Source organism: Salmo trutta, chromosome 18 (genome assembly GCF_901001165.1).
Source record: "Salmo trutta chromosome 18, fSalTru1.1, whole genome shotgun sequence".
Classification (NCBI taxonomy): Eukaryota; Metazoa; Chordata; class Actinopteri; order Salmoniformes; family Salmonidae; genus Salmo; species Salmo trutta.
The window spans coordinates 22,324,166-22,337,650 of NC_042974.1; positions in this window are offsets into that span (position 1 = coordinate 22,324,166).

Below are 13,485 nucleotides of genomic sequence, written 5' to 3' on the forward strand. Positions count from 1 at the left end.
GCATGCCCCCATCCACATTGACAGGGCTGTTGTGGAGTGGGTCGAGAGCTTCAAGTTCCTTGGTGTCCACATCACTAAGGAATTATCATGGTCCACCAACACAGTCATGAAGAACGCACGACAAGCCTCTGAAAAGATTCGGCATGGGCCCTCAGATCCTCTAAATGTTCTACAGCTGCACCATTGAGATCATCTTGACTGACTGCATCACCACTTGGTATGGCAACTACTTGGCATCCGACCGCAAAGTGTAACAGAAGGTAATGTGTACGGCCCTGTACATTACTGGGGCTGAGCGCCCTGTCATTCAGGACCTCTATACCAGGCGGTGTTAGAGGAAGCCCCTAAAAATTATCAGTCTAAAGCCACCCTAGTCATAGACTGTTCTCTCTTCTAACGCACGGCAAGTGGTACTGATAAACTAAGTCTGAAACCAACGGGATCCTGAACAGCTTCTACCCCCAATCCATAAGACTGCTAAATAATTAGATAAATAGTTAACCAATAGCTACCTGGAATATTTGCATTGACCCTTTTTTCACAAACTTTTTTCACTCATCACATACACTTCTGCTACTGTTTATTTTCTATACTGTTGCCTAGTCACTTTATCCCTACATGTGTAAGGACCGACGCTGGAGACGAGAAGCAAGTACAGGTAGTGAACATTTAATGGAAAATGGACATCAAACAAAACAAAAACAGCATCTGGACGGGGGACCAAAACGACATGACGACAATAATGCTGACACGGGAAACAAAACTGAGGAACAGACATATAGAGAGGGCAATCAACAATGTGAAGGAGTCCAGGTGAGTTCAATGCGCACAGATGCGCTTAATGATGGTGCGTAATAAAGGGCAGCCTGGTGCCCTAAAACGCCAGAGAGGGAGAACGGGAGCTGGCGGTTTGTAGGCCTCCTTGCTCGCACACGCTTTTTCAGTTCTGCCCACACATTTTCTATAGGATTGAGGTCAGGGCTTCGTGATGGCCACTACAATACCTTGACTTTGTTGTCCTTATGCCATTTTGCCACAACTTTGGAAGAATGCTTGGAGTGATTGTTCATTTAGAAGACCCATTTGCAACCAAGCTTTAACTTCCTGACTGATGACTGATGTCTTGAGATGTTGCTTCAATATATCCACATCATCTTCCTTCCTCATGGTGCCATCCATTTTGTGAAGTGCACCAGTCCCTCCTGCAGCAAAGCACCCCCACAACATGATGCTGCCACCCCCGTGCTTCACGGTTGGGATGGTGTTCTTCGGCTTGCAAGCATCCCCCTTTTTCCTCCAAACATGGCAATGGTCATTATGGCCAAACAGTTCTATTTTTGTTTCATCAGACATTTCTCCAAAAAGTATGATCTTTGTCCCCATGTGCAGTTGCAAACCGTAGTCTGGCTTTTTTATGGCAGTTTTGGAGCAGTGCCTTCTTCCTTGCTGAGTGGTCTTTCAGGTTATGTCGATATAGGACTCGTTTTACTGTGGATATAGATAAGTTTGTACCTGTCTCATCCAGCATCTTCACAAGGTCCTTTGCTGTTGTTCTGGTATTGATTTGCACTTTTCGCACCAAAGTACGTTCATCTCTAGGAGACAGAATACGTCTCCTTCCTGAGCGGTATGACGGCTGCATGGTCCCAAACAATCCCTATTGTTTGTACAGATGAACATGGTACCTTCAGGCTTTTGGAAATTGCTCCCAAGGATGAATCAGACTTGTGGAGGTCTACATTTTTTTCTGAGGTCTTGGCTGATTTCTTTTGATTTTCCCATGATGTCAAGTAAAGAGGCACTGAGTTTGAAGATAGGCCTTGAAATACATCCACAGGTACACCTCCAATTGACTCAAATTATGCCAATTAGCCTATCAGAAGCTTCTAAAGCCATGACATAATTTTCTGGAATTTTCCAAGCTGTTTAAAGGCACAGTCAACTTAGTGTATGTAAACCTCTGACCCACTGGAATTGTGATACAGTGAATTATAAGTGAAATAATCTGTCTGTAAACAATTGTTGGAAAAATTTCTTGTGTCATGCACAAAGTGGATGTCCTAACCGACTTGCCAAAACTATAGTTTGTTAACATGAAATTTGTGGAGTGGTTGAAAAGCGAGTATTAATGACTCCAACCTAAGTGTATGTAAACTTCTGACTTCAACTGTACCTGTTTACTTTGTACCCACGCACATCGACTTGGTACTGCACTGCTGGCACTGTGTGGTTATTGTAGTTCATTTCATAAACATTGCATGACCCCCAACTCTCGGAGAAAGTAACTGCTTTACACAGGGGTGATATTCCATTTGACTTGTTCTCAGATTATGTTTACCTTCTCTTGGAAAGGCTTTTTTATATGTATGTCATCTCATTCTGTGTCCTTGGCATAATTCTGTTGCACCAATTGACTCAGAACAATGGCCAGAAGCAATACGCATCTGTGAATATGCTTTTGATATATGTAAGGGAAAAAAAGAAGAAGCCATAGAGCCATTTAAATGTTAGCAAGACAAGGGTTTTCATTGAACATGACCAGCATACAGCCAAGAGCGGTGCAGCCACCGTATCAATAGCATCTCAGTTTATTAATCTCTTTGAACACTGCATAATGCCTTGAGCAAAGAGGAGCTGCTTTTTAAGCAGCAGTAAAATCCTGTTTCCTTCTCTCCATGTTAAGGAGCCATTTTCAATGGGTTTTTATTGCAAGCCAGGCTTGGCCCCTGACCTACGTTGATTTGTTGTGAAATGCATAGACAAACTCCTTGGGCACATGTTGAAACACTTTATGGGGGAAAAGTGGTTGTTCTCAGCAGTGGGATGAGAACAACAGCAATCCTATTAAATGGTTGAACAAAAAGTTGTTGCGCATTGTTGTGTCGGTTCTACCGTGAAAAGGGACCCATGTACCTTGTAATAACATATCAATAGGATCACTAGATTAAAAACAAACAAATATAAAAACAGACATAACTCCAGAAGCTCCAGGATTTGACCCCAGTCTCAACTGAGATGCCACAGATAAGGGAAATATTCAAAATAGCTGACACACAATAGACTGGTCTCTTAGAAGAGGGATCTCTCATAGGCTCACGTACATCCACGGATAGCTGGATATACAGAGCATTTGTTATAGAATTGTATTATTTCATATTGTAGTGAAAAAAAAAATGTTGCATTTTGTGTCACTGCTGATGCTTCCTTATTGAAGGAGTTCAGTTGTGTTTCATATTCATCCTCCTGATGAATGTAAACTATCCTCAGAGCGACAGGCGGTGTGGATGTTGACATTTTCCTCGGCTGATTTAATGACCTGTTTAATTCTGGCACATCCACAGCCCTCACAGATGTTATGCGGTTTTAATTAGCGTAATCATCACTCTTGAAAAAGGCCACAGGGTTATTTAATGGGTCTTGTTTGTCAAGATGTGCAGAATTATAACACTAAATACATGCCATTTATTCTAATGCAACAATCATTAAATGATTATGGTTCTGTCACAATTAATCACAGCAAAATAGATTAATCTCCGAGCCAAATTAACCCCATGTCCTTTGAAAAGATTTGTTTGACAGTGTTTGGGTGTTCCTACTTTTTCAGTCCACAGAGTGGTCTTTCTTAAAGACTGTAGGTATAAACCTTTATAATGTGTTATATTATAAGCATGTATGAGCCTTTTTACTATATTATAATAAGACTTATAATATGTCACTTTCACTGCACGGGAATAGTAATCTCAAAACAGTATTGAACGTCAATGTGCAGCAATCAATAGCTCACTTTCACAGAATCAGAGAGAGTGAAAGACAATGGACTTAGTAAGTGTAAAAATGGTCTATAAAGTGACCATATTATATAGACCATATTATATAGACCATATTATATAGACCATATTATCACTTACTGTGTCTATTGTCTATATCAGGGTTGTCAAACATATGGCCCACGGGCCGGGACTCAGGTGGTTTGATTAAAAAAAAATGTGTCCCCCTTGGAAAAAATGAGTTTGACACCACTGGTCTATATAATAGGGATGTGGAAGGAAAATGAAGTAGTTAATGAGGACCTGAGATTCATGTGACTGTTTTAATATAAAATCCAGAACAAGAACAGAGGACCACTTGGGTGACCACAAAGCTTCACATCAAATTATGATTGTATGTTATTTCAAATTTCTTTCACTAATTGAAGTTTGGAACTCATGATAAATTCCAAGACCCAAGCTGCCAAGTACCAAGCAAGAAATATTCCCACTGTATCATACTTCGATTAGCTGTATTTTAATGCTCTCCTAATTTTTCTTGTTTGAAGCTATGGGAGTGAGGTCAAGTAGACATAACATTTATAAAATCTGATAAAGGATTGTTTAAATACACTGTTTTATTATTGTTGGATTGTATGTGGATTACTTATATTACATTATATGAGCTGCAAATTGCAAAATCATTTGAAAAAATGTATTATCATTTTACATAACTTAAAGAAGACTAAATGAAGATTAACTTTTAATTTAAAGAAAGAACCACCTACAATAAGTTGGTTATTATAGAACTTTGCTTGATCGAAAACAACAGAGCTGTTCAAGCATTGCTGAATGAACGTTATGTATGTATTGCCTTTCACTGTTTCATAAAAAAAATCTAACATTGGATGAAGCCCATTGTCGCCAATAAGGGTTAAAACAATTCCCACCTGAAAGTTGATCAAATCAACAACAAAAAATTGCCACATGCTTTGTAAACAAAGGGTGTAGACTAACAGTGAAATGCTTACTTACGGGTCCCTTTCTAACAATGCAGAGTTAAAGATAAAAAATGAATTGTGAATAATGATGAGTGAGAAAGTTACAGACGCACAAATATCATACCCCCCACCCCCAAAAAATGCTAACCTCCCCTGTTATTGTAATGGTTAAAGGTTAACATGTCTTGGGGGTTATGATATTTGTGCATCTGTAACTTTCTCACTCATCATTATTCATGATTCATTCATGATTATCCGTAATCATGGTAGCATCCACATTCATGTAGAAGTGTTTAGAAACATTCTATTGTTATTTAAAGTAAAAGTGACTCCAAAATGACACATTACATTATTTACCATTCATTTCTATTGGGATTTGTTTTTCTGAAACAGAACCAAAACAAACAACAAAATGCATCTAACAAATGTGTTGAGTCACACGCTTCATGTATTCACTGCGTGCTATGAATATGGGACCAAATACTTAACGTTTTACTACTTTAATACACATATATAAGTGAATTTGTCCCAATACTTTTGATCCCCTAAAATGGGGGTACTATGTACAAAAAGTGCTATAATTTCTAAACGGTTCACCCGATATGGATGAAAATACCCTCAAATGAAAGCTGACAGTTTAATTTCAAATACAAAGTGCTGGAGTACAGAGCCTAAACAAAACATTTGCTTTTGGAGCTCATTGTAGGTAGGGGTAAAGTGACTGGGCAACAGGATATATAATAGACAGTAGCAGCAGTGTATGTGGTGAGTGTGTGTGAGGGGGGGTGCATACAGTCAGTGAAAAAAATGGTCAATGCAGGTAGTCCGGTTAGCCATTTGATTAGCTGTAGCAGTCTTATGGCTTGGGGGGTGTCCTGTTGGTTGATGTAATGTACACACAAGTACATTTTATATTATGGTAGTCTTGAACTGATTGGAGAAAATACATTTCGGTAAAATGTAGTGCTTCTTTGAACCATTTATCAGTCTCGTCTGCAGCTTTGTGACAGTCCTCTCCTTGCTGTTATAGCCGAGGCAGAAGGTTGTGGTTTGAGGCTCTTCTGACTGTTAGGGAAGGCCCGATGAGCATGGGACACATTTATCTTCAAACCCCAAGTGACTTCTCGAAACGCTCCAAAGTATTCCCTAAATTCTGACTTCCTAAAACCTTGTGGCGACACAAACAATAGCAAAGCTTTGTAAAATCCATTCTAAAACCTCTGCCAAGCATAATTTATCATTTGAATGACAATAGGCCACTTAACACCGCTTAAATAATTCCTGTGCACTATCAGCTACTTGACTGGCTTTGTGTTGTAACAACGGACTATCATTAACTGCATGGGTTATGTGGCCGTCCTTTATCAGAGGCTGAGTCCTGTGAGTTTGGTTTGGAAACAACTGCTGTACCATGACAGAATGCCATTTTTTTCAAAAGAACACATCACAAGTAATATCTTTTAACTTTTTGTTAGATTTTGTTGGATGTTTTTATGCAAAACATTCATTGGAAGAAAAAAAAAGGCCACGTGGGATGTAACATGAACTCTTTTATTGTCTAATGTGGGTTATTGTCTTCATTTATAACTTCTCAGGACTGTACATTAACCCTACCAAGTTTACTATGCCAATGGCCCTTGACATATACATAAATCAAGTTATGTTGAGTAGATATATTTATGGTGCCTGGTATGTCCTTCATGAACAAGATTGGTCTAAAAAGCATTCATTTTGAAAAAGTTGTGCTAAATCCATTTTAATCATATTTATAGAAATGTTTTCTTTTGTTCCTTAAATGGTGTAGAGACCTGCATCCCATCTCTCTTGCTTTTGTGAAATTTCAGGGTTCGCTGCTTGAAGATGCAGTGCAGAAACAAAGAGAGAGAGAGAAGATGAATCGTCTTCAAAAGGATGAGATAATGCTGTCCTGGGTTGTCTTAGAGTTTCTGAACATGTTTGATGCCCACATCACACCCATCTATGATGGTGAGTGCAGATACTAACACATGCATTAGCTAAAGGAAGTATTTTTGAAAATAGCAAGAATTCCAGCGAACTTATTGGTAAGGGTACAAGCGAGCGCCTCTATGAAAATGGGAAATGTGTTTTTTTTGTTGCATGGATTGATACTGACTGACAGCTGAGATACACTGTTTTGTTTTACTTATGGAAAGCATGATGTTAGTGTAATGAGCCATCCTAGTATGTCCTATCAAGTGTAATGCAATGCCTACGGCAGTGTAAGGCTTTGTGGCAGATCATTGAAGTCATGTTGTCCACAATGTTCAGCTGGCAAAACTCTTCTAATAAGATTTGCCATTCAGAATGAGTGAAAAAGACTGATCCTTTCTAGTGTTTGGATTGTTAGAGGACTGAACTGAATACTAAGAAGCTGACATTAGCTTTAAAGGCATTATACCTCCTTTGTAGGACCAGTGACCAGAGGTGTCTTCACCCTATACCTATTTCAAAAGGCTGCAATTTAATTAGTTCTCATATGTTGAAAAATTCATGAATTTGTCCCAGACTTCCCCCTTTCCTTGTTTGGAAGTGACTTAAGCAGTGGTGTGAGGCTTTCAGACAGTTTTGGCAAAATAGGCCCCAACAAAAAAGAAACAACTGTTTATGTAAATAGAGACTGTGTGTTTACTCTGTGGAAGAAAGAGCGGGCCTCGAACGCAGCGCTAAGCTTAGCCAGGCTCCGCCAAAGGGGACCTCTCACCATCAACTTCAGACTTATTAAACTGATTACCAACTCCAGCTAATTAATCAGAGACAGTGCCCTTTCTTGTCATGCAGGGAGGGAGCTGTGTGTGTCTCACAGAGTTTCCCTCTCTCAGCAACACCCCTCTCCCATCTGCTTTCTTCTGTTCCCCTTTCTCCCTTTTTCTTTTCTCCGCGTTGATTGAAGTAGGGGAACGGTAATTTTCATGCATCATCTGGGCTGGCAGGATGGGAGGACAAGCAGTAATTACCTTAAACAAACAAGGCCAAGATTGCTTGAAAAGCTACCTCTTTATTTAAGCTGGTAGAAAAAATTCAACGGAGCGAGAACGTAATGATTTCAAAACAAACTAAATAGTCTTTGTTTTTAGCTTTGTTCCTTACAATTTTTCATTTAGAAAAATAACTAAAAGATTCATCAACAGACATCACTAAGCCATCTAGAGTTTAACGCTTGTCCAGGTGCTGGGAGAAAGCATCCCCAAAGATGGTTTAGTAGGAAGATATCTTCAAACTGCTTCTCCAATAGAAATCCCTGATCACGTTTGTAGGCGATGTCATGACGATGTTAGCTAGCTAAGGTCATGCACAGAAACATGTCATCAAATCATGGGCACTCCTTAGATATAAAGTCGTTTTATTACGAGGTTGGAGCAATAGCATGTTCAGCTACTTAAAGGGATAGCTCACCCAAATTAGAAAATGACATATTGGTTTCCTTTCCCTGTAAGCAGTCTGTGGACAAGACATGATAGCAATCTATGCTTTGGTTTAGTTTCCCTGGCACTGTTTCCACATGCTAACATTTTAGCCTGTGGCACAAATCCCATTCAAGTCATGGATACAGTGTCAGAGAAACTTAACCAAGGCATGTCCATAGGCCATAGACTGCTTACAGGGTAAGGAAACCAATGTCATTTAGTAATTTGGTTGAACGATCCCTTTAAGACATTGGCTCGAATCTAGGTTGTGCCTTTAGAAATCGAGAAAATGTACAACTAAGGAAGAATTTTTCACTTCTCTCATTGATTTCTCAAAGGATTGAACCTGCGATGCTCAGAGCTGTAGTTCACAGTTTATGCCCATCCTCAACCACATCCCCAACACCCTGAATGGTAACAGGCACTTGCATTGCCCCTAGTGGACGGTTGAAAATTGGCATGTAAAAAAATTCTTAGCCATGCCGTACCTTTTCCATTTTAATAACGTCTAGACAGCGCATAATCCACTGGAGTCTGGGCTCATAATTTTTTAATAGAACAGTGTTCTAGGCTGTGCCAGTGTGGGTTTCCAGTGTGGCTCTGCATTAAGGAAATATCAGCATTGTGTGGGACTTTCATGAGCCCAGATCCTCTTTTCCCCAACCCTCACTTCCTGCTGTTCTGTATGATTGTGGAGCCTTTGTTTTAGCCTGATGTGTTTGCCTCTTCCTCTGGAGAGGCTAATGGAGGTTTCTTTCTCCCCCAATCTTCCAAAATGCCAAGTGTAACTGGTGCCCCTATTGCTCCTAATTAATGCGTGATTAAAGAGTGAAATAAGGGATTCTACCCGAGATTTGTTTTTTCAAGGAGTGAGAAATTAATCCCCTTTGGATCTTGCAGAATCATTTAAGGATTCTTCTTGTTCTGTTTATCAAATAAACCAAGTAATTAGAGACTTTAGATAAGTAGGCTAAATTGATGGCCACCCTATGTCTTCCTAGGCTGTTCCCTGATAGACTGCAGTGTTGCTCTGGTAATATCTGGCATTATACTTGTCCAATAACAATGCCTTTGTGTTTGGGGTATTAGTAATTACGCTTGGGAGCTTCCTTGACCTTGGTAAGCACTGTCTACAGTATCATATTCCTGGTTCAATGTACTGTATTATATTGTTAATGCAAGGAGTTATCACCAGGGAGTTTACTGGATCTAACCAGTGAGGAAGTCCAATGTAATTCCTGTAAGTGGTCACATAGCTAACAATGCCATTGGTAACAAAGTATTGCCAAAGCATTTGATACCATTGGTTATAATATTCTATTGCAAAAGCTTAGAACTGTAAGTGTGAGTGATCAGTCCTTGCTATGGTTCTCCAGCAATTTAAAAGGAAGAATGCAATCTGTCACTTTCAAAGGAGTAAACTTCCGCCTCTCTTGAGATCGAATGTGGCGTTCCACAGGGATTGCTTCTTGGACCTCTATTAGTTCTAGTTTATATGAAAGGGATAGTGCTGTGTTGGACTTGACGACAGTTGCTATCCATTAGAGCACTGCGATTGGTTTCCCAAAATTTTGGGGAGGTGCATTGCGAAGGGCCAATTACTCAGAGAAAGAGAATCGCAGCGCTCCAATGGATAGCAACTGTTGTCGAGTCCGACACCTCGGACAAGCTCACGTTTGAAATACAGTGAATTCGGAAAGTATTCAGACCCCTTCACTTTTTCCACATTTTGTTACGTTACAGCCTTATTCTAAAATTGATTAAACCTAAAAACAGGTTTTTAGAAATATTTGCGAATTTATTCAAATAAAAAATAAAAATCTGATGTTACAATAAGTGTTCAGACCCTTTACTCAGTACTTTGTTGAAGCACCTTTGGCAGCAATTACAGCCTCGAGTCTTTTTGGGTATGACGCTACAAGCTTGGCATTTAGGGAGTTTCTCCCATTCTTCTCTGTAGATCCTCTCAATTTCTGTCAGGTTGGATGGGGAGCGTCGTTGCACAGCTATTTTCAGGTCTCTCCAGAGATCTGGCTTGGCCACTCAATGATATTCAGAGACTTGTCCCGAAGCCGCTCCTGCGTTGTTGTTGTCCTATTGGGAGGTGAACCTTCGCCCCAGTCTGAGGTCCTGAGCACTCTGGAGCAAGTTTTCATCAAGGATCTCTCTGTACTTTGCTCCATTCATCTTTCCCTTGATCCTGACTAGTCTCCCAGTCCCTGCCGCTGAAAAACATCCCCATATGGTGCTGTCACCAACATGCTTCATCGTAGGGATGGTGCCAGGTTTCCTCCAGACGCAACGCTTGGCATTCAGGTCAAAGATTTCAATCTTGGTTTCATCAGACCAGATAATCTTGTTTCTCATGGTCTGAGAGTCTTTAGGTGCCTTTTGGCAAACTCCAAGCGGACTGTCATGTGACTTTTACTGAGGGGTGGCTTCCGTTTGGTCACTCTACCATATATGCCTGAATGGTCGAGTGCAGCAGAGATTGGTTGTCCTTCTGGAAGGTTCTCCCATGTACACAGAGGAGTTCTGGAGCTCTGTCAGATTTACTATCGGGTTCGTGGTCACCTCCCTGACCAAGGCCCTTCTCCCCCGATTGCTTAGTTTGACCGGGCGGCCAGCTCTAGGAATAGTCTTGGTGGTTCCAAACTTCTTCCATTTAAGAGTGATAGAGGCCACTGTGTTCTTACCCTTTCCTAGATCTGTGCCTCGACACAACCCTGTCTTGGAGCTCTACAGACAGGTGTGTGCCTTTCCAAATCATGTCCAATCAATTGTATTTACCACAGGTGGAAACATCTCAAGGATGATCAATGGAAACAGGATGCACCTGAGCTAAATTTCGTGTCTCATAGCAAAGGGTCTGAATATTTCTGTTTATTTTTTATACATTTGCAAAATTTCTAAAAACCTGTTTTCGCTTCGTCGTTATGGGATATTGCGTGTAGATTGATGAGGGAAAAAAATTGTTTACATTTTAGAGTCAGGCTATAACGCAAGAAAATTTGGAAAAAGTCAAGGGGTCTGAATACTTTCTGAATGCACTGTACATGAAAGGCAGTGAAGACACCCCTGTTTTCAATATCTTTCAATACCTCACCTTGTGAGGATAACGGCACTGACCCTTTTTCTAAAATGAATGTGTTATGAGTTGGAGAACACATTGAATCCCTGCTGTAGAATACTATACTATACTACACACTCTAGTGTCCCACTAACATGTGTAGTACTTACAATAGAATGTTGTAGTATACTGTAGAATACTATAGTAAATACTACAGCAATGTCTGCAAAAACAATACAGTTTGCAAAAACACTACACTTTTTTTAACTACAGTATTCATTTGCATATACCCTGCCCATTCCCCTCCCCCATAAGTGAGAATCCTACATGCCAGGTATAGACCATATATTGTATCCCTACAGGTTATAGAAAAGAGCAGAAGCTCAGACCCCAGTCCTGCCTACCTACATATGGAACATTTTCTCTTGTATTCCTCCATTAGGTTTCCTCAAGGAGAAATCCTCAACTTCTATGTCAAAGATAATAAAACAAAAACACTATATAGAGTAAATACTACATTAATATCCGCAAAAACACACTACAGTAAATACTACAGTATACTACAGTCTACAATAACACTACAGTAAATACTGCAGTCCACAAAAACACTACAGTAAATACTACAATCAACAAAAGACTGCATTAATTACTATAGCTGTTTTCCTCTCAAGGTGAGGTATTGAGAAAGGTATTGAAAACAGGGTTGTCAATAATTTGAACCTTTACCGTTTTGAGATTTTTTTGTATTACTTGTTTAACAAATCTTTTTCTCTGTATTAGTATAAAATAATATAATGTCCCAAATGTTTTTGCATACAATGTAGCTCAGCATTTCAATTATTTCTTTTACACAGTCATTTCTGCTCATCTTTATCAATCATTTCTGACCCCACTGATGAATTGTGTATAAGGTTGGCCAAGCTATAATGACTCAATATACTGTTAACCTTATAATCTAGACTCTTTCTTCGTTAGACCACACATTTTGGCTATAAATAACCTCTCTATATAAAAATGTACTAAACCTCATCCTATGCTGCATCGACTCTGGACATTCCAACATAGCAAGTGCCCGTCTGATCTTTTTAGTAGACAAGCACTTTGAAGCCAAGAAAGTCTGTTTAATAGTATTTGCGTTACATAGGTCTGAAAGGATGAAAGAGCTATGGATAGCTTCTTAGATCTTCCAGTTACCTCTTCTATTATATGTACTGTATGTACCTCATTCAAGGAAGACCATCTATGAAGGTGAGCCACAGTGGGATTAGAAATCAATATGCATTATTATTATTTAGATAAGGTTTTCTTTGCTAAAGAAATCCAATGTAAAACTCTAAATGCAAGAACGTTGCACTGCTTATTGATTTATTCAGTCGTTTCATTTTCCATTGTTTTGTTGTTGCATCATTGGGGAGGCATGTTTGTCCTATTTTGCCCTTGTTCAGATGCTTTTCAACCTTAAATAGACTAAAGACTCTCAATCTAGTCAATTGAATGAATTTAAACTGATCTAAATCAAAAGGATCAAGACATATGGTGTTATCGATATAATGGGCTTTGCTCCTGAGTGGTGCAGCGGTCTAAGGCACTGCATCGCAGTGCTAGAGGTGTCACCACAGACCCTGGTTCGATCCCGGGCTGTATCACAACCAGCCGTAATCGGGAGTCCCATTAGGGTGGCGCACAATTGGCCCAGCGTCGTCCGGGTTAGGGAAGGGTTTGGCCGGGCTAGACCGTCATTGTAAATCAGATTTTATTCTTAACTGACTTGCTGACTTAAATGAAGGTTAAATAAATAAAAACAAAAATGTTAATGATGTAAACATTTGACTCGAGAGCTAAGTAGGTCATAATATGATTATGTCCTGGTGAAGAGATTGATGATTATTCAATCATCCTGTTTTGCCAGATGTTCTTTATTCCATCAGCACTGTCTTTTAAGTACTGCATGTTAATTATTGGATTGATAGGCCTCCAATCTTGCGTCTATTGCGTCACTGTAAGTGATGGGTAATAAAAATGCTTGGTGAATATGCACTGTTGTGTTGTCTATTTCCTTCGCCTTCCATAACTTTTGCGCTGTCTGCTAAAATCTTGTAAAACATACTTGTACAGTATATGATAAGCTCCATAGCAGTAGATGGTACAGGCAATTTGGGGGCACTACAGAGGCTGATTGAAAACAGGTTTCATGTCCACCAGCTGTCCACTGAGTGGAAGTTGAGGTTAGATGAGATTAATCA